Source organism: Cricetulus griseus (assembly GCF_003668045.3).
Source record: "Cricetulus griseus strain 17A/GY chromosome 1 unlocalized genomic scaffold, alternate assembly CriGri-PICRH-1.0 chr1_0, whole genome shotgun sequence".
Classification (NCBI taxonomy): Eukaryota; Metazoa; Chordata; class Mammalia; order Rodentia; family Cricetidae; genus Cricetulus; species Cricetulus griseus.
In genome coordinates, this window is record NW_023276806.1 from 174,805,248 (window position 1) to 174,831,310 (window position 26,063).

At 38.1% G+C, this 26,063-nt stretch overlaps 1 protein-coding gene across 1 annotated transcript in view; it reads right to left on the reverse strand.

The window, feature by feature from the left end:
• Positions 1-26,063, reverse strand: part of Magi2 (membrane associated guanylate kinase, WW and PDZ domain containing 2) — a 1,367,305-nt gene that overhangs the window by 993,068 nt on the left and 348,174 nt on the right.

Here is a 26,063-nt window from a genome sequence, read left to right on the forward strand (position 1 = left end):
ACATTACTAGAAGATGCCACTTATTGAAAAAGAAGGTCCAAACACAAAGTGAAACTAGTTATTGTAAAAATAAATCAATTACCCCCAAGAAGAAGAGAGAATATTATGAAAAATGCCTTTGAGTGTAATTAGCCCCAACTGTTACAGAGAGAACAGAGGTATGATGGATGAATCAATTGTTTGAGAAAGCAGTGGAGTCTCCACATAACAAGCAGGGCATGTTTAATTCTTGACACTATTTGCAGGAAGAATTCTTTGTAAAACTATAATTAAGTAAAACTCTTAGCAGCTTTAGGGATCAGGGTAACTAAAGGCTAGGTTCTTTAGTTGTCACTGAGCTGGCTGAGCTGGCTGGTCTTTAATTTAAATGGTCTTTAATTTAAACCCTAAATAACAGTCACACCTATGAAAAAGAATGCATTTGATGGTCTCTTTTAAGTAGCATATTTTTACACACACACACACACACACACACACACACACACACACACACACACACAGATTAAGAGACATGTTCTCTGTAAAAAGGGCTGTTCATGTCATTTCAGATCTCACACTCACTAACCATGCATTCGCCCCGAAGAATTAAATCCATGGGACTAAGACTCAGCAGGAGATGGTCTAGTATGAAGGAGTGGGCCATTGCAACTAAAGTCTTGCATTTCACTAATAAATATAAAGCAATTATTATCACATTAATTACATAATTAATAAAGCAAATTAATTGTGTCCTGAGATTGATCAAGGCCGAAGATACTGATGACCAACATTTGCGTCTTGACAAGGGATTTGCAGCTGATCATTCTTTGCTCCCTACTTTGTTGTTGTTGCTGAGATAGCTCTTAGACAGTCCAGGTTGCATTTGACCTTGCTAGGTAGCTCACGGTGAACTTGAACTTCCAGGTTCCTTGTCTTCTACCCACAAGTGCTGACATTATAAGTAGGTACCACCACACCTGGTTTATGTATGGTGTGGGGTAGAATCTGGACTACATGCATACCTGGAAAATTGTACCAACTGATCTGTATAACTGCTTCTTACTGACTCTTATCCCATAGACAAAATTATCTTCTTTTCCCAGGATACTCAGTTGTTTTTTTTTTTTTTTTATAACTTTCGTTCTCAGTATGATTTCTGTTAGATGAGAAATTATAGGCTGATTGCTTTGAAGACCAGGTCTGTTACTCCCATTTTATAAATCCCTCCTGAGCCTTTTCACACCTCCAACCTTCATAAGAACAACTATTTAACTCTTTGTATTGTCTCTTCCTACTTAAAAAAATGGATTAAAGCTTGTGGGTTTTAAAAATTATTTAAAACTTTTTTCATAAATTGTATTTTGATATTTTGGTCATATTCTTTCCCACCTGCTCTCAGGTCCTCCTGAGCTTTCTACCCCCCAATTTATTTGAGTCCATTGTTAAGTTATGGGTATCTGTGTTGTCATCTATTTCAAGAAGAAACATTCTGCTGGGGGTTGAATGAAGAAGCACTGATCTATGGGTATAGCACTATGTCATTAGGAGTTATTTTATGACTATTTTCCTTTAACCTTATTCTCCTTCTAACCTTATTCTCCACTAGATCATTGTATACAAAACTTAAGGCAGGGTTTACAAACTTATGACTTTGCCCTCCATAATATACTTTCATGTTCTCATTGGAGATTGGGTATTTATAAACTCGGTCTGCTTCTCACACATCAGCTAGCACACTGTATCCTTTCCTTCCTATCTTTTGTCATAGTGGATTTCTTCTCATCTCTTAGCTGTCTTAGCTTTTATATCCTTTCTATTTTCCTGGCTCAGAATTCTCATTCACTTTCTTATTCTGGTTTTATCTCTGGAAACTCTTTTGATCTCAGTTTAAATGCCACTCTTTTGGAGAATTTTCATAAATTCTACAACCAAGTAAGGTGTGTTCCTGCAATAAGAAAAATAATTCAAAATTCTTCATACAAGCAAAACCAAGAATTGCAAGAGTATAATGCCCTGTTGGTTGCAAGGCAAGTGGAGATAAAGAACATGTTTTATCTTGTTTATCAATAGATATCTATTGAATGCATATATCTACCAACAGCTCAACAGCTTCCTGTTTTTTGAAATAGCAAAGATGGAGTAAAATCTTATGCAACTAAATATAACTGTGAAAAACTACTTATCCCTTGCCCATAACCACTGTCTTTTTGTGTTGCTTATAATACATATCATTGTCTGTTTAATTCTCCTCTTTGCTGAAAACAAAGCAAATTAGCTTTAGGCCAATAGATATTAAATTAAAATGAAAGGTACATGTTTTTTGGTACATCTAAATTATTTTGTACTTATCTCAATTATGCTAATCTTATGCAATCAACAATTATATTCATGTTATTCATAATACTTTCATTTCTCTCCTTGCTAACCATTTTTACAAAGTGGGAGAAGGGTAATAAAATATTCAAGTAATTAAACAAGTATTGATGTGTAAAGAAAGATTACCTGATCTGCTCAAATTGTGGCTGAGAGGAAGTATCAAACAACAGAAGTTGGAAATATTTGTTACCTGAGGCACAAGGATTGAATTAAGTCTGTGCCAATCAATGAAATTATATGTCTTTACATACATTGTGTATCTGCTGATAATGCAAGCCTTATCAGGAAGTCAAGCAGCCTTAACAGGGAAGTCTATATGCTAAGGTCTATTTACTGATATGTAGCATCTGTACTGTTAGGGTTAATTTAGATGCAATATAGAGAGAGACAACTCATGTGGTCTAATCAATGATAATATTTGATTATCTCTTATAAGCAGAATTAAGATTTCGAGGGTTGGTCATCTATAAAGTTTTCTGACTGTAAATTCTTTTTTTTTCTCCCCACCTCCATAGCTTTTTAATCTCACAGTGAAGGGAATACTTTATCTCTAAACCCTCCCACAACCACAGAATGAGAAGAAGTTATATGGCAGGGAAATTAGATAGGACATTCTGTCTGATTCTCTATTTTTATCTAGTTAAAGTCTCCTTCACAAATCATTGGAAAAGACTTTCCGTTATTTCTAGTTGAGCAGAAATGGATCCTACACCCACTCTAGGCTACGGATTTACCATGACTGCTTAGAGCAACTACTGTTCTTCCCTAGGGACTAGGAGCACTTACCTGTCAGCGCTTTGAACTGGACCCAGCTGCCCAGTAAGAGTGTCTGCTGTAGGAACCTGAAAGTCTTGCTTCTATCAGACTCCTCTACAGTGAGAAAAGAAGTGTAGCAGGCTTTTTCTCTTGGGCCACCAACCAGCTCACAAATCATGACATTGAGACTTCTTAAGAGTTATGAATGCTCAACCTTAGTTTAGGTTTGTTTCTTGCTCTTATACCTTAACCTCTTTTCTGCATTTTGTCTCAGTGCTTTTTAACCTTTCGTTCCTTCCATATATTTTACTTTCATTGCTTGTCATGTCTGGCTGGTGGCTGCCTTTCTTCTGGCTCCAGGCATGCCCTTCTCTTTCTCCCTCATTCTCTCCTCTCCAGTTAAGATTCCTCATCCTGTTTATTCTCTCTGCCTGCCAGCTCTGCCTATCCTTTTCCCACCTAGCTGTTGGCCACTCAGCTTTTTATGACACCTTAGGTGCCTTAGGTAGGCAAGGTGAAACAAATGAAACACATTTTTACATAATTAAACAAATGTCACACACATTTACCTTGTTAAAGCAATATTCCACAACAAGAAAATTGTAACAGTGAGAACAATTAGTCCTCCAAATTGGCTTCTGTGAAGTCTAACTTAAAGAAGCTTCAGAGGAAACCAGCAGCATCTCTAAAAGAGGATGAGTTAAAAGCAAAGCCATACAAGGTGTAGGAAGCTCAGTTCCCAACTCTGAAAATAATAATAACTAGGCAGCTGTACAGATTCAATATTACTATCCCTCAGAAAATACTATCCTCTAAACCCATTTCCTTCAGTGCTTCAGAAAGCAGACATTAGCTGACAAAAGGTTTTTTTTTTTATAACTTCATTGTTTTTCTTTTTCCATTTCATTGTTTTATAGTCATGTTAAAATTAAAGGTGGATCAAAGATAAGCCCATTAACAAAACGTCAACTCAAATCACAGACCATTTTGATTGTGTCCTACAGATACTGGCTCTGAAACAAATACCCAGGTACTAACAGGTTTAGTTTCACCCAGACCAGATGGAATAGGGTTAGGTTGAATTTAGACGGTCTACTTTGAGGATCCCTCATCATGCCTAAAACACAGCAGATGGTTCAAGTATTTTAGGCTATTTTTAAATGATGCTACCCAAACTACATTTTTATCAACTGTCTTACATTGCTTTCATAAACATGATTTTCCTTCTAAACCAAGTGACAATGACAGAGCATAGCAGGGCTCCTCTGAGATGTCATTATTAACAATGACACACTGAGGATTTATACTCAAAGCTAGGAGATAAATTGCAAGAGAGGAAGCTATGGATCTCGTGAGATAAACAGACAGATCTGGATAAATGATGTTACAGTACATATTCTGTTTTCTATTATGAAAGAAAATGATTTCTACCTCATATTTTAGTGTATCTTAAACTGACGCTTCTTTTGAAGGATAAAGAAAACATAATTCTTTTTGAGCCCATCCATGCAAACAACTAAGAACTCCCCTTAATTTGTAATTTTTATATGAAATTTTCTGTTTTCAAGATAAAATATGGTATTAAAGAAGGTAATACAGGATAATACTAGATAGCCAATTCTTCTATTCTGATCTACTCTGGGAAAATTACTCCCATTTCCTGATATTTTATTGGAATGTTAATTCTCAATTATGGCATTATATTTTTATCCTTACATTCTTGTCCTAAAGTCTGAGGGCTTGGAATAAGGCCTACTTTGGCCCAAAGATACTTTTATCTTTAGTCTTTAAATGTTGATGAAATAGTGAGAAGCCAGATGAATGGAGTTCTTTTTCTCCAGCATAAGAGATGATTTTGCCCTAATAAAGGATATTTCCAATCAAGTTAATTCTGTCCTAATGTCTGTACTATAGTTCTTATTTCCCTAAACCATCTAATTCTTGGTTCTCAATTGGTCCTCAGATAGATCTCATTGTTCTATTAATAACTTCCCCTTTGTGGGCAATTAGATGAGATCTTCTGGATAAACTGAGGGTAAAGGGGAGAAGAGGGAAGATCAGAACATGAGGAGACAGGATGGTTGGAGGGTAGAGGGACAGAGAAGAAAGGCAAGGGAAGATACCTTGATAGAGAGAGCCTCTATGGGGTTAGGAAGCAACCTGGTGCTAGGGAAATTCCCAGAATCCACAAGAATGACCCCAACTAAGACTCTCAGAGAGGGTGCCCAACTAGCCTTCCCCTGTAATCATCTGGGTGAATACTCCAACTATCATCATAGAGCCTTCATCCAGTAACTGATGGAACAAGATGCAGAGATCCACCACCAAGCACCAGAGCAACTCTGAGAAGCTAGGCAAACTGAGAGCAGAGGGAATAAATGAGCAAGGGAGGTCAGGATCCTGATGGAGAAAACTCTGAGAAACTAGGCAAACTGGGAGCAGAGGGAATTCATGAGCAAGAGAGGTCAGGATCCTGATGGAGAAATCTACAGAGACAGCTGTGGAGCTTCCATGGGACTGAACTATGCCCTCTGTATGTGAGGGGCAGTAGTGAAGATTGGGCTATCTGAGAGGCCCTGGTAGTAGGACCAGGATCTATCCTTGGTGCATGAGCTAGCTTGTTGGAGTCCATTCTCATAGGGGATGGACTTGCTCAGCCTTAATACAGGGGTAGGGGCTTGGTCCTACACCTACTTAATGTGCTAGAATTTTCCACTCCCCTTGGGAGCCCTTATCTGTTGGGAGGAATGGATGGAGTGTGGGATGAAGGGGGGTGAGAGGGGGTAGGAGGATGGGTGGGAGGATGGGTGGGAGGGATGACTTTGGTTGGAATACTTTTATCTCTAAACACTCCCACAGCCACAGCATGGGAAGAAGTTATATGGCAGGGGACTAGATAGGACCTTCTGTCTGATTCTCTATTTTTATCTAGACTTTCTGTTATTTCTAGTTGACATGAAATGGGTCCCACATCCACTCTAGGCTACTCTTGGCTAACTGATCCATACACTCAAAACTAAGGAAGGGCTTTCATACCTACCACTGTCTATTTCCATAAAAGGCATGGTAAAACTTTATAGAAAAGTTAGGCCACTTAGCAAGAGGCCGAGGCTCCAAGTCTATTCTCAGCTTACAATGTTTACGTTTTTAGAGTTAAACAAAAAATCATAGGACAGTAGGTTCCTTGTAGCCAATAAGAGAGCCCATTGAGCTAGACCTTTGCCCAAACACCAGTCTCTTGGTAATCAAAAAGTGATGAGAAACAAATTTTTTATAACTTATCTCTTAGGAGCTAATGAAATATAATCACAACAATTTTAAAGGTATATTTATAATAACCTGAATAGAATATAAGCTCAAGTGCCTGTGTGAATAATGTGAATGTGTATTCTGGAATCTGAATAAATCCAAGGGCTTTAAGTGGCCCAAACTCATTGAAGTGTTAAATTCAAAGTATCATAGGTCAAGCATAGAAAAAGTAATTAAAATACTATAATTCTAATTCTAATGTCTCAGAAGATAAATGGATTTTAATGCACAGTTATCTTGAGGATTCCTTTCTTTCCAACAGTTGTTTTCTTAACATAGCAGTTGTTTTCTAGTTCATTTTTCTCAGCACCAGTTGTCCCAGTACAGACCCTTTTTTCTCTTTCAATCTCTCATCTGTTTATAACAAAGATTTACTTAGAATTTCTAATGTCTTGAATATGCCCTCAGCTTAAAATATTTGATTCCTCACAAGTTAGGTACATCTAAGTGGAGAATACAGAAATGTTGTGACAATTCATGTATTAATTGATTTAATTCCAATTACACATTAATATTTTCCTGACATGTAATATCCAACTTACGAAAACAATTTCATAAGGAGTAAAGCATTCTGTGTCAACATTAAAGTCCCTTAGTCTAAGCACATATTCTCTAAGGGAAAACAAATTTTGTAAACGATGGCCTAGAAAAGTACAGAACTTTGTTTTGCTTTTCCAAAGCAGCCAATTTGGTGCCCTATGTTATAGTGTAGACTTACTTGAGCCTTAAGTTGCAACAGTCATTTCTATTTTTTCTTGCATTTCAATCAAATATAAAACCTATCTGGGAAAGAGAAAAATTGTTTAGGTACTTGTAGGGGAAAATGTGAGTACACCTGTAACCAGCTTCGAGCAGGCATGGCTTACATTGTCCCCTACAGGTACTAGTTATGAAAATAGAAGTGTGATTATAGATGAAACTGTCAAAGATGCCAAAGGGGCTGAGCAGGTCCAGGTTTCCTAGTGGCTAAAACCACAGTGCTCTCTCTCTCTTTCTCTCTCTCTCTCTCTCTCTCTCTCTCTCTCTCTCTCTCTCGTTATTTATTTATTTATTTTTATTTTATGTACATTGTTTTGCCTGCATATATGTCTGTGTGAGCCTGTCAGATCTTTGAATTATAGACGATTGTGAGTTGCCATGTGGGTGCTGGGAACTGAACCTGGGTCCATCTGGAAGATGTGTACATAGTTAAAATAGTCTACATCTTTGGGTAAAGCGATTCTCACAGTGCTTTCTTGGTGCCAAAGGCTACTTATTCACAAATATTACATTCACATGCTGGGAAGAGACAGGAGACTGTCAGCAGCAGCGATATGGAAGTGTAGCTCATCTTTACAATTCAGTGTTAGCTAGGGATGAAATCTCAGGAATTCTTGTTTCTCTCATAATCACTGAACCTGCTTGACTGCTCCTGATCTGCACAGTGACCCTTCCTTAATGTTCATTCGTTTTATGTGAAGAATCTGTTTAGATGAATATGCTGGAGTTAATGGTTTATATATATTCCAAATTCATAGTGATATCATAAAATAGTCTCAGAATTAATGAAATTCATGTTTTGACAGTCTGAAATGTATAATCAATGACAAAATGTTTCTGTAGGGAGCAATAAAGCGAAACACAGTTAAAGTGTTCTAAGCAGCTCACTTTGTCTTTGAACAAGGGTCAATAAATTATGTATATTTTGCGTATTCGATTGCTGGCCTCACTGACTCCCTAACAACTAGGTAAAATAAATAATTCCTTAGCCCTGCTTAGATCCATAAGCACATCTACTGTAAGCATTTATATAACATGTAGAGGACATTAAAACATTTTTGTTTTATATTCATTGGTGTTTTGCCCACATTTTTGTCTGTATGAAGGTGTCAGATCTCTTGAAACTTGAGTTACAGACAGTTGTGAGCTGCCATGTGGGTACTGGGAATTGAACCTGGCAGCCCTGGAAGAACAGCCAGTGCTCTTAACCACTGAGCCATCTCTCTAGCCCCTGTATATAACATTTTAATGAACACTTTATTTTTATTTTCAGTACAATCAATACATGATCAACTGTGTAAAAGCACTTCTCCTCTTATGTGTAGTGTAAAGATCTTTATTCAAACATTTTAACTACACTTTATTTTGTGTGCATATTGACATACATGTGCACTGCCAGAAGACAACTTGTGGGACACTGCAGGAATCTAGTTCAGGTCATTAGACCTTGGCCCAAGTGCCTCAACCTGCTGAGCTCTCCACCATTCCAGTCTGTCTTTAAAGATTTCCTATTCTAAGAGGAATTTGAGTTCTATAATGTAACCTAAAACTGGGTAAAAGCAGTATTAATCATCTCTCCCTGTTCCTTTACTCAGCATCTCACCAAATCTTTTGATTTTTTTTCCTGTTCTCCCGTATCTGTTGACTTCTTTCCATATCTTAGCATCCCAGCCCAAGTGGTGTGATTTCTTGTTGGCTCTCTGTAAATTTCATAAAAGGCTCACACTTGATCATAGTCTACTGGCTACATCAGTCAAGGAAATTTTCCAAAACCCCACCTCCTATCCATCCCCCTCTAGACATAGTCCTCTATTCCATATCTACTCTAGACTAAAATCCTCAATTCCATCCCCACTCTAGACATAGTCCTCAATGTGACTTCCCTATGATTGGACAATGTAAACTAAAGTTTTAAACTGAGCCTCGCATTATGGCCACTACATACTCTGTAACCACCATTAATGTTCCCCTTTTGACATGCCCCATAGGGCCTTCTTGGCTAACTGCCTATGAATTTCCACCTAGTCTTAGGAAGACACTACCAGCCTCACTCTTCTCCATACTCCATATCTGATTAAGTTCTGCCTACCTTGCTAAATTCAGAAACAAAGGCATTATCCAAGAGAAGAATCTAGGACATGCTAGACTAGATCAAATTCTGAGGACCTCTTCTTATAGGGACTTTATTTTTCTTTGTAATTTGCATTAATATGTTCAGTTGATGGAAGATATGCCTTGACTCTACTACCAAAATGTATGTTCTATAAAGCATAGGATATCTGAATTTCCCTGGCAGCATCACACCATCACCAGTATACACACTGTACATGACAGCTGCTCAGACAGTGTTTGTTGCATAAACAAAAAGTAAATTTAATGAGGTATCTGTTGTAAATGTAGGTCCAGCTATAAAACCAGAATTCTTGCTAGTCTATGTTAACTAAAAACTATAAAGTCTCATGTATGGGAAGGGAACCTGGTGGGAGGATGAGGGATAACAAGAGTGGAAGGGGCCTAAGATGGTGGTGAGGAATGAGAGTAGACAGAATGCACTACACATGTGCATGAAGCTGTCAAAGAAAGAGTTAATCTTCCAAACATGTATCTTCTCTACAAATGTTAGTAAATGTACATCATAATGACACATTAAGCAACCAGAGTTCTCCAGGTAGCGCTTCCCTCCTCACACCCCTGCACCTTCCGAGAGGAGTACCTGGTAACAATTCTTTCTCCACCCAGGACTACATTGGTTTATGAAAGGAAAATTGAAAACTTTGGGTTAGACATTTCAAAAAGGTACTTCAAAATACTGAAACAAATGACAGTCAACATATCAAAGTATCCTCGCTAATGGTGTCAGATGGATGTGTACATGAGCCGTCACCACGATACTGAACATACTGAGTTCTATTGCTTCTCCCACCAAAATTGTCTTTCTTTTTCCAATGTGTACATTGTTTCTTGACCCTAGGTGAAGTTTTATTTGTAAATTCATTGTTAACACTTATGAGATCTAGCCTCAGAGCAGAAAAATGATTTAAACCAGTAACAACATGACCGCTCATTATCACTTCAGTAAGGCTACAAGGGTCCTTTCTTCTCCACAGGGCCTCATTCATATCCAAATAACCTCAACAGTTTAGGGCATACAAATTTTATTTAATTTCTATGAGTTTCACCTTGATAAAATTGTATAGCTGTTTTTAGGAAATTTAAAAATTCTTGGGAATAGCCACATTCTGTAACTGCGTGGTGGTTTTCATCAGCTCATCTAAGCATTAGCAGTCTGTCTTCCTCCACTTCCAACTCCAAGCAAACATCCTTTTTTTCCCACTATGTATCTGCTTGTTATGAGCATTTCCTACAAATGAAATCATACAAGTGGCTTTTTGTGTCACAATCTTTGGGTTTAACATAATGTTTTCAAGGTTTATCCATGTAGTAGAATGTCTCAGCACCATATTGCTCTTCATGGATGGATTTCACATGTTTCCTCATATATATTACTTGATATAACACGAGAAGTTTCTATTTGGGGCTACTATGAATACTGTTGCTATCAATGTTAGTGTACACATTTTTGTTTGAACATAAGTCTTTCTCTTGGGTACACACCTAAAGTGAAATGACCTGATCAGGTCATAATGCAAATGGGTATTGAACTTTTAGGTAACTGCCCCAATTACCTTTCACAGTGGCTATATCATTTAGGGGTTCAGTAAGTAACGGGTATGGACTTAATTTCCTTGCATACTTGCCCATACTTCCTCTTTTGAATAACATCTCCTTAGATATTGTAAAATGTTATCTCATTTTAGTTTTGATTTGTATTTTCTGATGCTTATGAATGGTCCACATTGGTAATTTGTTTATTGACCATCTCTACATCTTTGAAGAAATGTCAAACCAAATGTTTGTTCATTTGTTAATAGTGTTTTATTGTTGAGTTGTAAATCTTTATATAAGTAGGGGTTATTATAGCTAGTGAAGAAAATTTTACTAAAAAGGTGTCCATTTCATCTCATCTAATTAATTGATACATCACTCTTCATTTCCTTATAGAATTTTATGTAGCTATGAGTTTGGTAGTAATGTTTCCCTTTTAATACCTGCTCTTAGTTGTTTGAACATTCTTATTTTCTTAGCCCAGCTAAAGATTTTTCAAATTTGCTGATACTTTAAAAGACTTAACTTTTATTGTCTACTGTATTTATACTTATCCTAATCCTTATTATTATCTTTCTTATGATTATGTTAAGTTCAAATTGCTCTTTTTTCATTATCACAAAGGAGAATATCGGATTCTTGATTTGAATCTGTTTTCTTTTTACTGTGTTTATAGCTATATGTTTAAATATGACATTAGTTGTATCCCATACAAAAATGTATCCCATTTTTTTAAAAATGATAAAAGTTCAACTGATCAATACATAACTCAGTAGTATGACTATTTACTGTTACAGTATCTGTTATATGTATATAATTACTGTATGTGTTATGCTTCTGCACAAATGCACTGAGGTTGTTTTTCACACCAGTATTATCACATTTTAGTTGGCTATGAGCTCATTTTTTTTATTCTCCAAAATGCATTGTCTAATTTCTGTTCTGATTTCCTTTTTGATTCATGTGTTCTTTTGAAAGGATATGCTGACAAATTTCTAGCATGTAGTATATTAAGTAGTCACTTCACTAGGTACATTCTGAGAAGTGTATTTCTAAAGTGGTTTTGAAATGCAGATCCTCCCCCCACCCCCACACCCATGAATGGCACAGTGTACTCACACAAACCTAGATAGTCTGTCAAATATCTGAACGGAACTCGTGTAATCGTGGGATAAAGTAAGCATGTTTAAATTTTTTTTAGACATAAGAGTACAACCTAAAATGACTATAAAAAGTTCAATTGATTATAATTCAGGTAATCACCAATCTGATTATAGAGGAAGGCCCGTTTAGGTACCCTCTCCACTAATGCTTAGGGTCTTAGCTGTGGTCAATCTTATAGATTCCTGAGACTTTCCTTAGTGCCCCATAATGACTCCCTCAAGCAAGATAGAACCTTCATCTAGCAACTGGTGGAAGCAGATACAGAGATCCACAGCTAAGAACTAGGCTGAGCTCCCAGAGTCCACTTGAAGGGGGGGGGAGAGCAATAATATGAACAACATGGTCAAGACAATTTTTGGGAAACCTGAGAAACATCTGACCCAAGGAAGCAGGAGTTCACTGACTCTGGACTGATTGACATTGGAGGAACCTGCATAAGACCAAACGAGGCCCTCTGGATTTGAGTGACATTTGTGTGGCTTTGGCAGTCTGTGGGGCCACTGGCAGTGGGACCAGGATTTCTCCCTAGTGCTTGAACTGGCTTTTGGAGCCCATTCTCTTTGGAGGGATACCGTGCTCAACCTAGATATAGGGAGAGGGTCTTGGTCCTGCCTCAAAGTGATGTGGCAGTCTTCATTGATTCCCCATGTGAAGCCTTACCCTCTCTTACCAGTGGATGGAAAGGGTGTGGTATGAGGAGAGGTGGAAAGGGCAGGAGGAGGGGAGGGAGTGGGAACTGGAACAGGTGTGCAAAATAAGCAAAGATTGTTTTAAATTTTTTTTAAAATGATAAAAGTTCAACTGATCAATACATAACTCAGTAGTATGACTATTTACTGTTACAGTATCTGTTATATGTATATAATTACTGTATGTGTTATGCTTCTGCACAAAAGCACTGCGGTTGTTTTTCACACCAGTATTATCACATTCCTGGCACTGTGATAGTATAATGGCTCGGACTTCATTAGACATCAGGAATTTTCCAGAAAGATTACCACTGCAGATCCAACACATGCTTTTAAATATGATTATAAATATTTATTAATGCATTTGACAAGGATTTGGAATATAAATACTAGAAACAGAGAATGTAATGTATTTCTTTGTTAAAGATTAGTATTCACTCAAAGGAATCACACACCATGCCTATTCCTTTGATAAAGACAAAAGTAAAAGAAAAATTGGCCAAGCAAGGGGCTCACATCTGTAATCAAACCAGTTAGGTTAATGCTAGTGGAATACCACTAGTATGAGACCAGCCGGAGATACATAATGAGTTTCAGTACTGGATGGAGTACAAAATAAAATAATTTTTACTTAAGTCCAAGTAGTTTTGCCAGGTGGACATCAATAGAAATTTCAGAACCTCAGCATAGTACTTGGGGCCAAATGTCGCATTCACATTAAGTGTATTCAATTAGAGTTGAGTTTGGGGTTCATATTGCTTAGACTATTTTCAAATGTTCACAGACCCAAGAAAAGCAAATCCAAATTGATGTCTTATAAGATAAACATACACTAAAGGATGAATTAAATTATGTACTACATGATTTGGACTAGACAAATGCTCTACCGTTGAGCAACATACCCATTCTATTTATTTCTAGACAATCAATTGTACATGTTAGCTGTGAACTCCTGTTGTAGTCCAGGTGGGTCTTAAATTTCTGGCCCTCTGGTCTCAGACTACATAGTAACTTGAATAAGTTCAGAGGTAAAAGTTATAAAGGATGGTTCCCACTTTTGGATTGGATAGGATGGTTTTTACAAGCTCATTCACGAAATGATAAGATCTTTTAAATATTTCTATAGTTGATTATGGGATACAGTGAAGGTTAGGCAATGTTTAGACAAAACAGTCACGTGTGTGTGTGTGTGTGTGTGTGTGTGTGTGTGTGTGTGTATCCATAACATTATAAATGTGAAGTATATCTATAGAATGATCAACACTTCTATAATGACTTTAATGTACTTAGTGTATATTCATGTTATATGATACCCTGATGATTAGAAATGGAAAATTCCAGCTCCAAGAATCACAAGAATTTACCCATTAAAACTATATACATGTGACATTTACAATAACAATTCAAACTTATAGTTGATATTTTCTCTTTAATTCTACAATTTTAACATTATTCAAAGTAATAATCAGTTGCCTCATTACATAGAAAATACCTATAGTCAGTAATAATTTTCGGTTCCTAGTGAGTAATGTTTTCTTTTTACCACATGCCATTTCCTTTTATCATTTTTGTGTGTATTTCCTATATATTGTTTAGTTTTATAAAAAGCTTCAACATTTTCCCCCAAATACTTGTGTGTAATGTGCAAAACTGGAAATACGAGTATTGGCCCTTTAGAAGACTTATATCCTGATGACAGCATATAGTAGTTAGTTCATGACACAAAAGTAGCTTGATTGATGATACACTCTATAGGCCATTAGCTGACATGCTAAGAATATTTTCATATGTTCACAGACACAAGAAAAGCAAATCTAAATTCATGTCTCATGAGATAAACATACACAAAAGGATGAATTAAATTTTGTACGCATGGCTTTAATTTAAAAGCAATTGTGGTTAGATGGGAAATTATAGCTGATAGATAACAATGCCATACCTGGGTTACTAAGCCATCTGTCACAGAAATGAACAATTTCATTTCTGTTTGAGAAGGAACTGAAACCTGCACAGTCAGTTCTAACTTTGAATCCGTGGAGCACATCAACACTTTCTAGAAGGTGAATTCTGATACAGTGTTAGATATTGGCGGAGCACCATGCCTTGCACTAGCCATGGCTGCTTTCATGATTTATCACTCACTGTTCCCACAATAGGGAATGGCTTAGCTCCTACTTTGTCTTTTTCACTGTCGTATTAAGATTTAAGGGCCTTTTCCCCTCTATAAAACTCCTAAATCTTCCCTTCCATTATGCTTTAGCATGCTGAGTTCAACAGATGTCACCTATTATTATCTTCTTTCTGGAGCTCTCCACTCAGCATTTTGTACATTGGAGTAGAGTCCTCCAAGCACTCAAGACCCATCTCTTCTGATTACATTGTCTAGCAACTCCTGCCTCCCCAAAGATAATTCTCTTAGAAGTTAGTTGCTTTCCCACCCTACTAAGGAAAAAAAAAAAAAAGGAAGCAATCTCCCCAGAAGAAACCTAACATCTTGAGAGTCTATGAACTATCACTCCAAACATCACAATTCTTTAAGGTTTCTTTTTGATGCAACCACAATTCACTTGAGGGAAAAAGCTTGGTTTGGCAGGATTTCAAACACTGCTGTTCATTATCTCTGAGACCCAGATGAACAAAAGGGAACAATTATACTGTTATTAATGCCTGATGTGGAATTAATGACTTCCTATAAATAGTTACAGTAATAGAAAATGGCCCCCAAAAGCTATGAGACTTAATGAATTATAGATATCAGGATATTAATTTAAAATACTTGTTTATATTTCTTTTTAAGAAAAATGTATTTGAATAGTCTTAGAAACCAGAATTAGGCAAACTTTTTCTGCCACAGGCTAAACAATGAATATTTCAGGCTTTTTAAACAACCTCATTTCTATTGTAGTGACTTCATTCTGCATTATGCCAGCTATGGACTATGGTAAATGAGTGGGCGCAAATGTCCTCATTTGAGTGAACAAAATTTCACTCATTAAATGTTGAACTAAACTTGGAAAGTCAGAGAAAATTTCATTTCACAAAATATTGTTCATTTGATTATTTTTGACCACCTAAGCTACAAAAACCATAGTCAGTTTGTGAATTATAGGAAAATTTTACTTCAAGCAAATGCTCATGGTTTGTATACAACTAGGCTCTTTTGTATCAAAGTTCTAAAATCGTATTTTCTAGAGCATGTAACAGATGTATCCTTATCTGTCACCAGTCACTCCTAAGATGTGGCCACCACTGCAAATTTACTGGCAAAGCAATATGCTACCACAAGTCTGAAAGGTAAAGATTTTGAAAAATCTTAAGAAAATGGGTTACAGATCCAAATAGAAAAATTTCAATAGAAGAATCTCAAGTATCCGGGATACACTTAAAGAAATGTTCAACACCCTTAACCATCAGGGAAACACAAATCAAAATGACTCTGAGATACCATCTTCTACCAGTCAGAATGGCTAAGATCAGAAACACTAATGACATCTTATTCTGGAGAGGATATGGAGCAAGGGTCACATTCCTCTCCTGCTGTTGGGAGTGTAAATTGTACAGTCACTTTAGAAGTCACTATGTCAGTTTCTCAGGAAACTGAGAATCAATTTACCTCAATATCCAGCTATACCACTCTTTGGTTATACCCAAAGGATGCTCAATCATACCATGAGAAAAGTTTCTTAACTATGTTAGTATCAGTGTTATTTGTAATATACAAAACCTGGAAACAACATAGTTTTCTTTCAATTGAAGAATGGAGTATTACTCAAATGTTAAATACAATGACATCAGGAAATTTGGATGGAATTAGAAAAAAAAATCTTCCTGAGTGAGGTAATCCTAACTCAGAAAGAATTACATGGTATACACTCACTCATAAATGAATATTAGCTGCAAAGTTAAAGATAATCATGCTACAATCCACAACTCCAGAAAGGCTAGGGTGACAAGAAGGGCCCAAAGGGGTATGTATGGATTTCCCCAATAAGGGGAACTAGAAGAGCACTTTCAGGTATACTTGGGGCGAGTGGGAATGAGAACAGGAAGGATTGGGCTGGGAGGTGGATGGAGGAGAGTAAGAAAAGAGATGTGTTGATATGGGGGACATTTTGGGGTCAGGAATGCATGTGGTACCAGAGAAACTGTCATGAATCTACAAGGATGACCCCAGTTAAGACTCTTAGCAATAGTGGATATGTAGCCTGAATTGGCCAGATTGGTGACTATCACAATTAACATCACAGAGCCTTCATCCATTGACCAATGAAAACAGATGCAGAGACCCACAGCCAAGCACTGAGCTGAGCTCAGGTAATCTTGTTAAAGAGAGGGAGGAAGGATTGGTTGGACAGGAGATAAATCACAAAGGAACCCATAGAAACAACTAACCTTGGCTCACAGGAGCTCATGGAGTCTGGACCAACAGTGTGCCTGTCTGGGACAGACCTAGATCCCCTACATATGTGAGACAGTTGCGTAGCTTTTTCTACTTGTGAGACATGTAGCAGTGGGAGCAGAGCCTGCCTGTAACACATTGTTTGACTTTGGGAAACCTATTCCTCATATTGGGTGTGTCCTTGCCAGCTCTAAATACAAGGGGAGGACTCGAGTTTCTCATAACTTGAATACTGCCCATCTTTGTAGACACTCCCTGGGGAGGCATGCCCTTCGAACAGAAAAAGAGAGTTGAGGGGGGAATTGGGGGAGTTAGAATGAAAAAGGGGAGGAAATGCAGTCCTAATTAAATAACAGAATTAGATTTAATAAAAAACAATTTTGAAATGAAAAGTAATTTAGCTATTGGAAAATGCTGCTTAAGAGATAAAGTGGAACTGTAAGTGATTAATTAACTTCCTCCCAACGAAAAACCAAGGAAGAAGAGAGAGGATAGAGAGAGAGAGAGAGAGAGAGAGAGAGAGAAGAAGAAGAAGAAGAAGAAGAAGAAGAAGAAGAAGAAGAAGAAGAAGAAGAAGAAGAAGAAGAAATGCCACCAAAGACATGGCAATGCTACTTTTGCATATTAAACAAGCAGTCACAATTTTGGGGTGATTAGCTTCCAAGTGTAGTTATATTATTTCCTGAAAGTGTGTTAAGATATCTCCAAATCACTAGTTTTGAACAAATGTTTATATATAGATTCTGCATTAGTCAGATGGAACACAAACTGGACTGTATTTTGCTTGTTTTGATATACAAGTACTCACCAAGACTGGTTTCCTAAAGGTGTCTGTGTATTGAATGAGCACACCAACGTTTTTATCTCCTGGTTTTTCATCCCTGTCTAATACTATTATTTCATTCTTTTCTAGCTTGGTACAAGAAATGTGGTCCACTTCTTACATTGAAACTAATATTTTCGCAATCACCTCCAAACTATGTAGAAACAAAACTGTCTATCCTCAGTTTGTAAATTCAGAAAACTTCCATTTTAAATGACTGCCATATTCTTTAATTCTGGATTACAAATATTACATTTTAACTAAATATTTGACTTCCAAACATGCACTGATGCCCTCCAAACAGCAGTGTCAGAAGTGATGGACACGAAGACCAATTTGCTGATGAACCTCACAAAGAGAGTTAATCTGTCTTCTATGTTAACCGTTCCCAACAGTGAAGTCCAGAGCAATGGTAGGGCCCAGTATGCAAGCTGGGATGAACTACACCTCTCTTTTTTTTCTCCTGGTCCTGCATTGTACACTGGGATCCTGACACTCAAACAGGGCTACCCGGATTCCTGTGATCTGTGGTGTCATTAAATTAAGCAATTGTTAAAGACCATTAAATCAGACACAAGCTAAAGATCACAGTGAAGGAGGAAACCTGTTGAAACTGGTATAGGCAGCCTTTATTTAGGGAAAAATTTTGATAACTAATCACAATTCCTGCCAGAAGGTACTTTTTACTATGATGGTACCTGAGACATATCTTCGGGCACTTTTTAAGTTTCCTTCTTTTACTAGATCCTGCTGTCTCAAAACACAGGGTTCATTGTGCTCCTTCTCCCTATCATATACAGCATACCAACACAAGACTGTGATATTCTACCGACACCTCCCCAAGCAATGCCTTCCTTGAACTCTCTTCCATTCCTCCTCCCAGTGTGTCATCTATTTCCTCCAAAACACGGACTAATACAAAATCACATATTTAGACTTTCTGTTTCACAGTAATTGTGAAAACAATTGAAACTTTGATATCAGTCACATCTGTGCAATTCATGCCTCCCTTAAACAAACCAATGAGTCACACACACACACACACACACACACACACACACACACACACACACACACACATATAAAAGTTCTACTCCCCATCCTCAAAAGTCCTACATTTGCTTCACTAAACAACCAGATTATTTAAAAACTCCCCATACCCAGGAAGGTAAGAATACCCAAGTCATAGAAAACTCAATTCTCTAAGACATAACATACATCTGTGGTTTTGTGAAAAAAAATGTTGATTATTTTACTAAAAGCCTGTTCACAAGAACAGTGTGTCTATTGTGTGAAAGTTACTAAATGAAAGCCCTTAGTGTCAAAGCAATCTAAAGCAAGAACTCCCTGAGTGAGTACATGTGGTTAATCCTATGAAGGGCTCACAAGGAGACTGCTCTGTCTCATCCCCATACTTGAGGGCAGATGTAAAGGCTTTATAGTGTAAACCATCATCTCTACTGCTGTATCTTATAGGTAACATAATTCCTACAAAGTTGAGTTGATAGTTTAGGCATGGTAACAGATTAAAAACTAACAGCAACCATACTGAGTGAGGTAACCCAGACCCAGAAAGAAAAAAAAAATTGTGTACTCAGTCACAAGTGCATATTAGACATAGAGCAAAGGATAGCTAGCCTACAATTCACAACCCCAGGGAAGCTAAGATGCAAGGAGGACCCTAAGAGAGTTATATATCAACACCTGGAGAAGGGAAAGAGCCAAGATCTCTTGAGCAAATTGGTAGCACTGAGAGGGGGAGGGGTAAGGGGGATGGACAGAGGAGTAATGAGAGTGGCAGAAGAGAACATGAGGGATCAGGAAGATTGAGGCAAGAGAAAAATAGAGAAAGAGCAAGAAAAGAAATACCTGAATAGAGGGAGCTATTATAGGTTTAAAGAGAAATCTGGCACTAGGGAAATGTCCAGGGATCCACAAGGATGACCCCAACTAAGAATCTAAGAAATAATGAAGAGGCTACCTTAAAAGTTCTTTCTCTATAATGAGATTGATGACTACCTTAAATGCCATCCTAGAGCCTTCACCCAGTAGCTGATGGAAGTAGAAGAAGAGATCGACAGCTAAGCACTGAGCAGAACTCCTGGAATCCAGTTGCAGAGAGGGAGGAGTAATGAGCAAAGGGTTCAAGACCATGCTGGGGAAACCCACAGAAACAGCTGATCTGAGCAAGTGAGAACTCACAGACTCCAGATTCCAGACTGACAGCTGAGAAACCAACATAAGAACAAGAATTTAGGGGACCTGGGTTTTGGAGCCCATTTTCTATGGAGAGATACTCTCTCAGACTAGATACAAGGGGGATGGGTGTGCTAGGACCTGCCCCAATTGATTCTACAGACTTTGATGATCCCCATGGGAGGCCTCACTCTCTCTGAAGAGTGGATGGGGGTATGGTGCAGGGAATGGGAGGAGGGAGGGAGAGGGAAATGGTTTTGGTATGTAAAATAAGATTGTTTTTAATTTAAATAAAAAATAATTAAAAGAAAAAAAGAAGCAGAGCTTTGGAAGGCTCTGATGCTCAGAATAAAGATGTGCCAGGAAACTGTGTGTGTGTGTGTGTGTGTGTGTGTGTGTGTGTGTGCTCTTGCTCCTGCAAAATTGTTCTTCTGTAGATACCATAATGTATGTACCATGTTACAAAAAGACATGGGGTATATTCAACTGATGGCTTCTAAATAGTTACTTATTTTTCCATCACAGTAAAGAATATCACATAAATATATAACACATGTGTAGGAGTGTATATGTTTTGCACATGAAGCACAGTCAACAAAAGGTTGATCAAAACTAGCTATAAAAATGTAGAGGGGACTGAATGTAATCAGTAACTGAAGCCTACGCACATAGAAGGAGCTGAGTGCTGAATAGAATCTGGGAATCTAAGTGGGCTCCACCCCTGAGGCAAAAATGTTTCAGGCATAACACAGACAGCAAGGAGAAGGAATGGTTAGACACACCCACTTAAAGGCCTGTAGGGAACAAAACATCTATCTCTTGGGAGCTAACTTCACCTGTGATTAGTTAAATGGCTGCAGGATGAAACCTGATGAGATTCCCACCAGCCCTGAACTTCTCTCACAGAAGCAAGGACTGTGCTGAAGTATCTGTTATTTTCCCTTTCCTGTCAATTACGGTCTAATTTATAACCCTAAATGGTATGATTTATAAAGTATGCACTACTCACTCTCCATGAAAAGCCACATTAATGTTTTCTCTAATTATTTTGTCATTGTTATGGCTGAGTTAAAAAGCATTAATGTAACTGGGGTTCCTGGGTCAGAGCTGGATGGGAAGGAAAATAAAGGATGCAAAGGAACCGAACTTGCAGACCCCTGAGTTGCACTCACTTAGGACTATGTACTTAATCTTCTTCCAGAAATTTTTCTGATGAAGTGTCATTTACTACTTCAATTATGTTTGTGTCAGTAAAGGAACACCTAGGTGGTATATTTAATGTATTTCATGACCAAGTTTTCTCAAATACTGGTCTGGAACACATTTGAAACCAGGGAGTAACTGGTCTTAAAAACTTGAGATCTGCTGGGAGAAGTCAGGCAGTTCTCTTCCTTCATAGAAATGTAGCAACTTGTAGTAAAGAATTTAAGAAAATAGCTCTCTCCCTCCCTCCGCTCTCTCCCTCCCTCCCCTCCCTCCCTCCCTCCCTCCCTCCCCCTCCCTCCCTGCCTCCCTTCCTCCCTCCCTCCCATTCTCCAGACACCAACTGGCAGGCCCTATTTTCTGCTGTAAATCCTGAAATAGCTCCCATAACACAAAGAAACAGAGGAGTCACAATTTTTGGCTACTGTAGTAGCTATGCAATTATGTTAGTTTATATATACATAAATGCAAATTTTAAATCAGGATATATATATATATAATTCATCCTTTGCACTTCTATTTTTGGTAACTTACATATAGCTTTTTTTCCGTACTTTTACAAATGAAAGCTGATTCATAACAGTGCTTTACTTATCAGTAATATGCTCACTTACTTTTCTAACAGTGTGGCTTGACGTTAAATTACATCTCTTACATTAATGTCAGCTTACTTCTCTGTACAATCAGACCTACGGTTACTTTTCTCTTGTGTTTGAAAGACACTTCCAGAATGACTCACAGTGTTGTAGATCTGTAGATCTCCAGCTTTAGGTGGACTAAAGCCAGGCAGCTGGGACTCCCTCCTGGGTAAGGACAAAGCTCATGGAGAGTGCAGAGTGTGGGGGAAGGGAGAGGGGGGCAGGGAGTGGAGGGAGGGGCAGATGGAGAGAAGAAGGAAGGAAGTGATATTTCAATAATATACTTATATGGTATTTTTTTTCTCTAACTGTGGTGAATTAGTCTTTTGTGGTATGAAAATCAGAGACCTATTTTTATTTCTTTTAAATAACACTAATCTTGCTGATTTAATAACGTTTTTCAATGCATTTTCCTGTTCCAAAAATGAAATTTCCATTTGTCAACTATTAACTCTTGGCTTTATATTCTGTTACATTGACTTTATGTCTACATATGTAACCATGGTTTTAATTATTGAATTTTGGAATGTGTTAATGACTGACAAAAAAGAATGCTCCTTACAGTATTGATATGTTTATATAATTTATATTTCATTTCTAAAGAAAAAGTTTTGAATTGATGGAAATTTGGGAAATGGAACAAACAAGAAGAGAAAAGTACTGCCCAACGGTGACTGGTTAAGCCCGAGTGACACCTCACCAGTCCTTGGAGTCGGGTGCTGCATTATCAGAATTTGGGAAATTTTCTTTGAGTTTCGAGAAATAAGACTCAGTGTTCTAAGTACCAGTTGCTATACTTATCCTAACTTTAAACATAACTGTGGCCAAAGTAAAGGGACTCTCCTACAGTTCATGGTGGCAGTCTGGGAAAACGTATAAACACTAACATTAAACAAAAGCTGAATCTGTTTCAGGTTTGCTTGTTTTATCTCAGTCAAATACTTATTAGCTATTTAAAATAGATGTTCGTTAGCAAAATCACACAGGAAATATATTTTATATAAATGTAAGTAAAATAAAAAGAAACTTAGATACTCTTTGTTTTATCTCAGAGTTGGAATACTTTTATAAAAATTTCCATAAGGCAAAATTTTCTTAGGGCTACAATATCCACTTGAAGACTGGACACGTGTATACGCTGAATTCAGGCTTTTGTAGCTCCTACATAACATGTTCATAGAAACAGCCAGGTAAGTGTTTGAGTAAATGACCAAACCAGGTTAGTTAAGCCACCACACCACAGTATGTAACAAGGAGCAATGTGTTTTGCTTCCTACTGGTTCTTGCACATCAAGAATCAAACATGGGTGACAGACGATTTAACCAACAGTTCTTAGTGCACCAGCATCAGCTGCAGCTGTGTGAGTTTATATTCATCACACATCGGGTAAACTCTCAGTGCTTAGTGATACACTCTGAGGTAGAGACCATGCAAAACACTGCGTGATCGGCAGAGGAGAGCAGAGTGAACAGGCCCATATTTAAAGATTAATGCTTCCTGCCGGACGTTGGTGGCGCACGCCTTTAATCCCAGCACTGGAGAGGCAGAGGCAGGCAGATCTCTGTGAGTTGGAGGCCAGACTGGTCTCCAGAGCGAGTGCCAGGATAGGCTCCAAAGCCACACAGAGAAACCCTGTCTCGAAAAACAAACAAACAAACAAACAAAAGATTAATGCTTCCTTTAGGGGCATAACTGACTTCTAAAACTGCATGTTGTTTATTTATTTTGGTGTGACACTGCCTGGGAGGCTTCTATTAAGACACAGGAAGGGCCAGCCCCTTCTTCCCTGCCCCGTAGCTGTTCCCTGCCCTGGGTACGGCCTGGAACCACAAATCCTAATGGCAACAAATTCGCATCGGCTCAAATCTCAATTATCTGAAAGTAGCTTATCCACTCTGCCATCTATAGAAGCATAAAATATAAGCTGGTTTTCCCCTGTCATCCCACACATTGCTCAGATGCCCCTGCCTCACCACCAGCTGTTGTACTTGCAGGAAGCAAAATTAAGCTTGATGCTAGGGCAACCAAAATACTAATTATCACATAAGCAATATACATATATAATGCAGCAACCTCACGTAAACTGCTGCTATTTTTTGGATATTTCTGACATTTTTCCCACAGTAGTACATCATTGTACTACTAACCCTTTCTGAGTCTAGTTCTTATCTTCCAAGGATACGTTACGGTTTTATTCTTGTGATGTTAGAAATGTTTTATTCAGACTTTTAGAAAAGTGGCTACAACATGTATGTTTTGATAATTGAATAATAGAGTAAAAGAATTTACTGTTGTCACAAAAAATCAGAAAGCTGAATCAAATCATAACATGGAAGAGAGAGAAACAGTTCCTCTTTAGAGTCTTAAAAGCAATGGAGACAGCCCCAAATTGAGTTAAGCATAGGTGTGAGCAAGGGAAACCTGACCACCTTTAGATGCAATGTTCTTTGTTAAGAACAATATGACACTAATAGGTGGTGTCTACCTACAGGTTCAATGTAATCTTTGATTTCTTCTGAATTTCACACTCTTCCAGACTGCACTTAAAATGAACAAATCTATATATTTCTCCCATATTTGGAAACTCTTTTCATATGTTTTATGCCTGTGTATCAGCAGTTCTCAGAGAGTATGTCATTAGCACAGAATCCAGTCACGAACTGTAAGAAACTGAATTGCTTCTCAAAGACAGTCATGACCAGATTGCTATGACTCACAGATATGTTCCATTAAAGTAAATGATATATTTTTCTGATATAATTAATGGGCACTAAAATAGGGAGGCTATATAGACAGACATTGTTTGATTATCCAAACTGTTAAAAGCAGACAGCTTTCTCTGAGTGAGAGCAACAGGGCTGACACAGAAGGGGCTGGCAAAGAAGTCAGAGACATGCGAAGGACTCAGGCCCTTATTTCTAGCTTTGAGAAGAAGCCAGTCCAATCCACTAACCCTAATCTACAGCCACTGAGGACATAGGGACCTGGTCCTATAGACACATGGGAATGAACTCTGCTGATAAACCCAATGTCCCCAGTAATAAGCACATACTAGACATCTGACTTCACTCCTATAGATTTTTCCTTTTATAAGAATGAGTTCAGGAGCGTGACCTTTCATTTAAAAAACTATCAGATAATAATTCTTGTAAGCTGTTAAATTTATGATGGTTTGCCACATAAATAGGAAAACAACACACACCCAGGATTAAGACATTTGAGAGTGATACTTGCAAGTTTGTCTGAAAATTCTTGTATATATTCCAGTCACGTCCCTGTATCCTTCACCTGAAATATATTTCGTACTAATGTCAAAGCAGCATGTTTCCTGCCTGGAAAGTCTTGTGAAATTATCAACAAACTCTTTTGTTTCTAAGTGTGTACATTTTTAGCAATCAGGCATGCATGCTTGTACGTGTGTGTATGTGTGTGTGTGTGTGTGTGTGTGTGTGTGTGTGTGTGTGTGTGTGTGTGTGTGTGTTTATCCCACACAGGCATGTGTTTGTATTTTCATGTGTGCACACGCGTGGAGAGTCAGAAGTCAACCTCACGTGTCCTTCCACAGGAGCTATTTGCCTTGTTTTTTGTGACAATGTTTTTCACTGTGATCTGAGGTTCACTGATTAAGCTAACCTGGCTGGCCAGAAGTCCCTTGGAACCCTTTCTTTGCCTCCACAGCCCTGTAAATATAGCAGAGTGTCACCACGCCCAGCTTTTCACCTGGGAGCTATAGATTGAACCTCCAGCTCATGCTTGTGTGGAAAGTATGCTACCTGTTAGACCCCCGGAAAACTCAGGTATCCGGGGTCCCAGGCCACGACCTCTGTCACCCCAATCACCAGGCAGATTCGAGAGCTTGCTGCAAACAGCATGAGGCTTTATTGTGGGTCATTTGTCCACCTACCATGGCTGTTGGCTACAAAAGACAGTTTTAACTGGCTGTCAAGAGATCTTGTAGGGCAGCATAAGGGGAGTGTCTAGGGGTACGCACAGGCTCATGATTGGTGTGCCTCCAGGCTTGGAGGGCTCACCCTGTGTTGATTGGTCAACTGGTTGTTATGTCCCATAGGCCCTCCCAAGGTGGTTGCTATGCTCTGTGCATCAT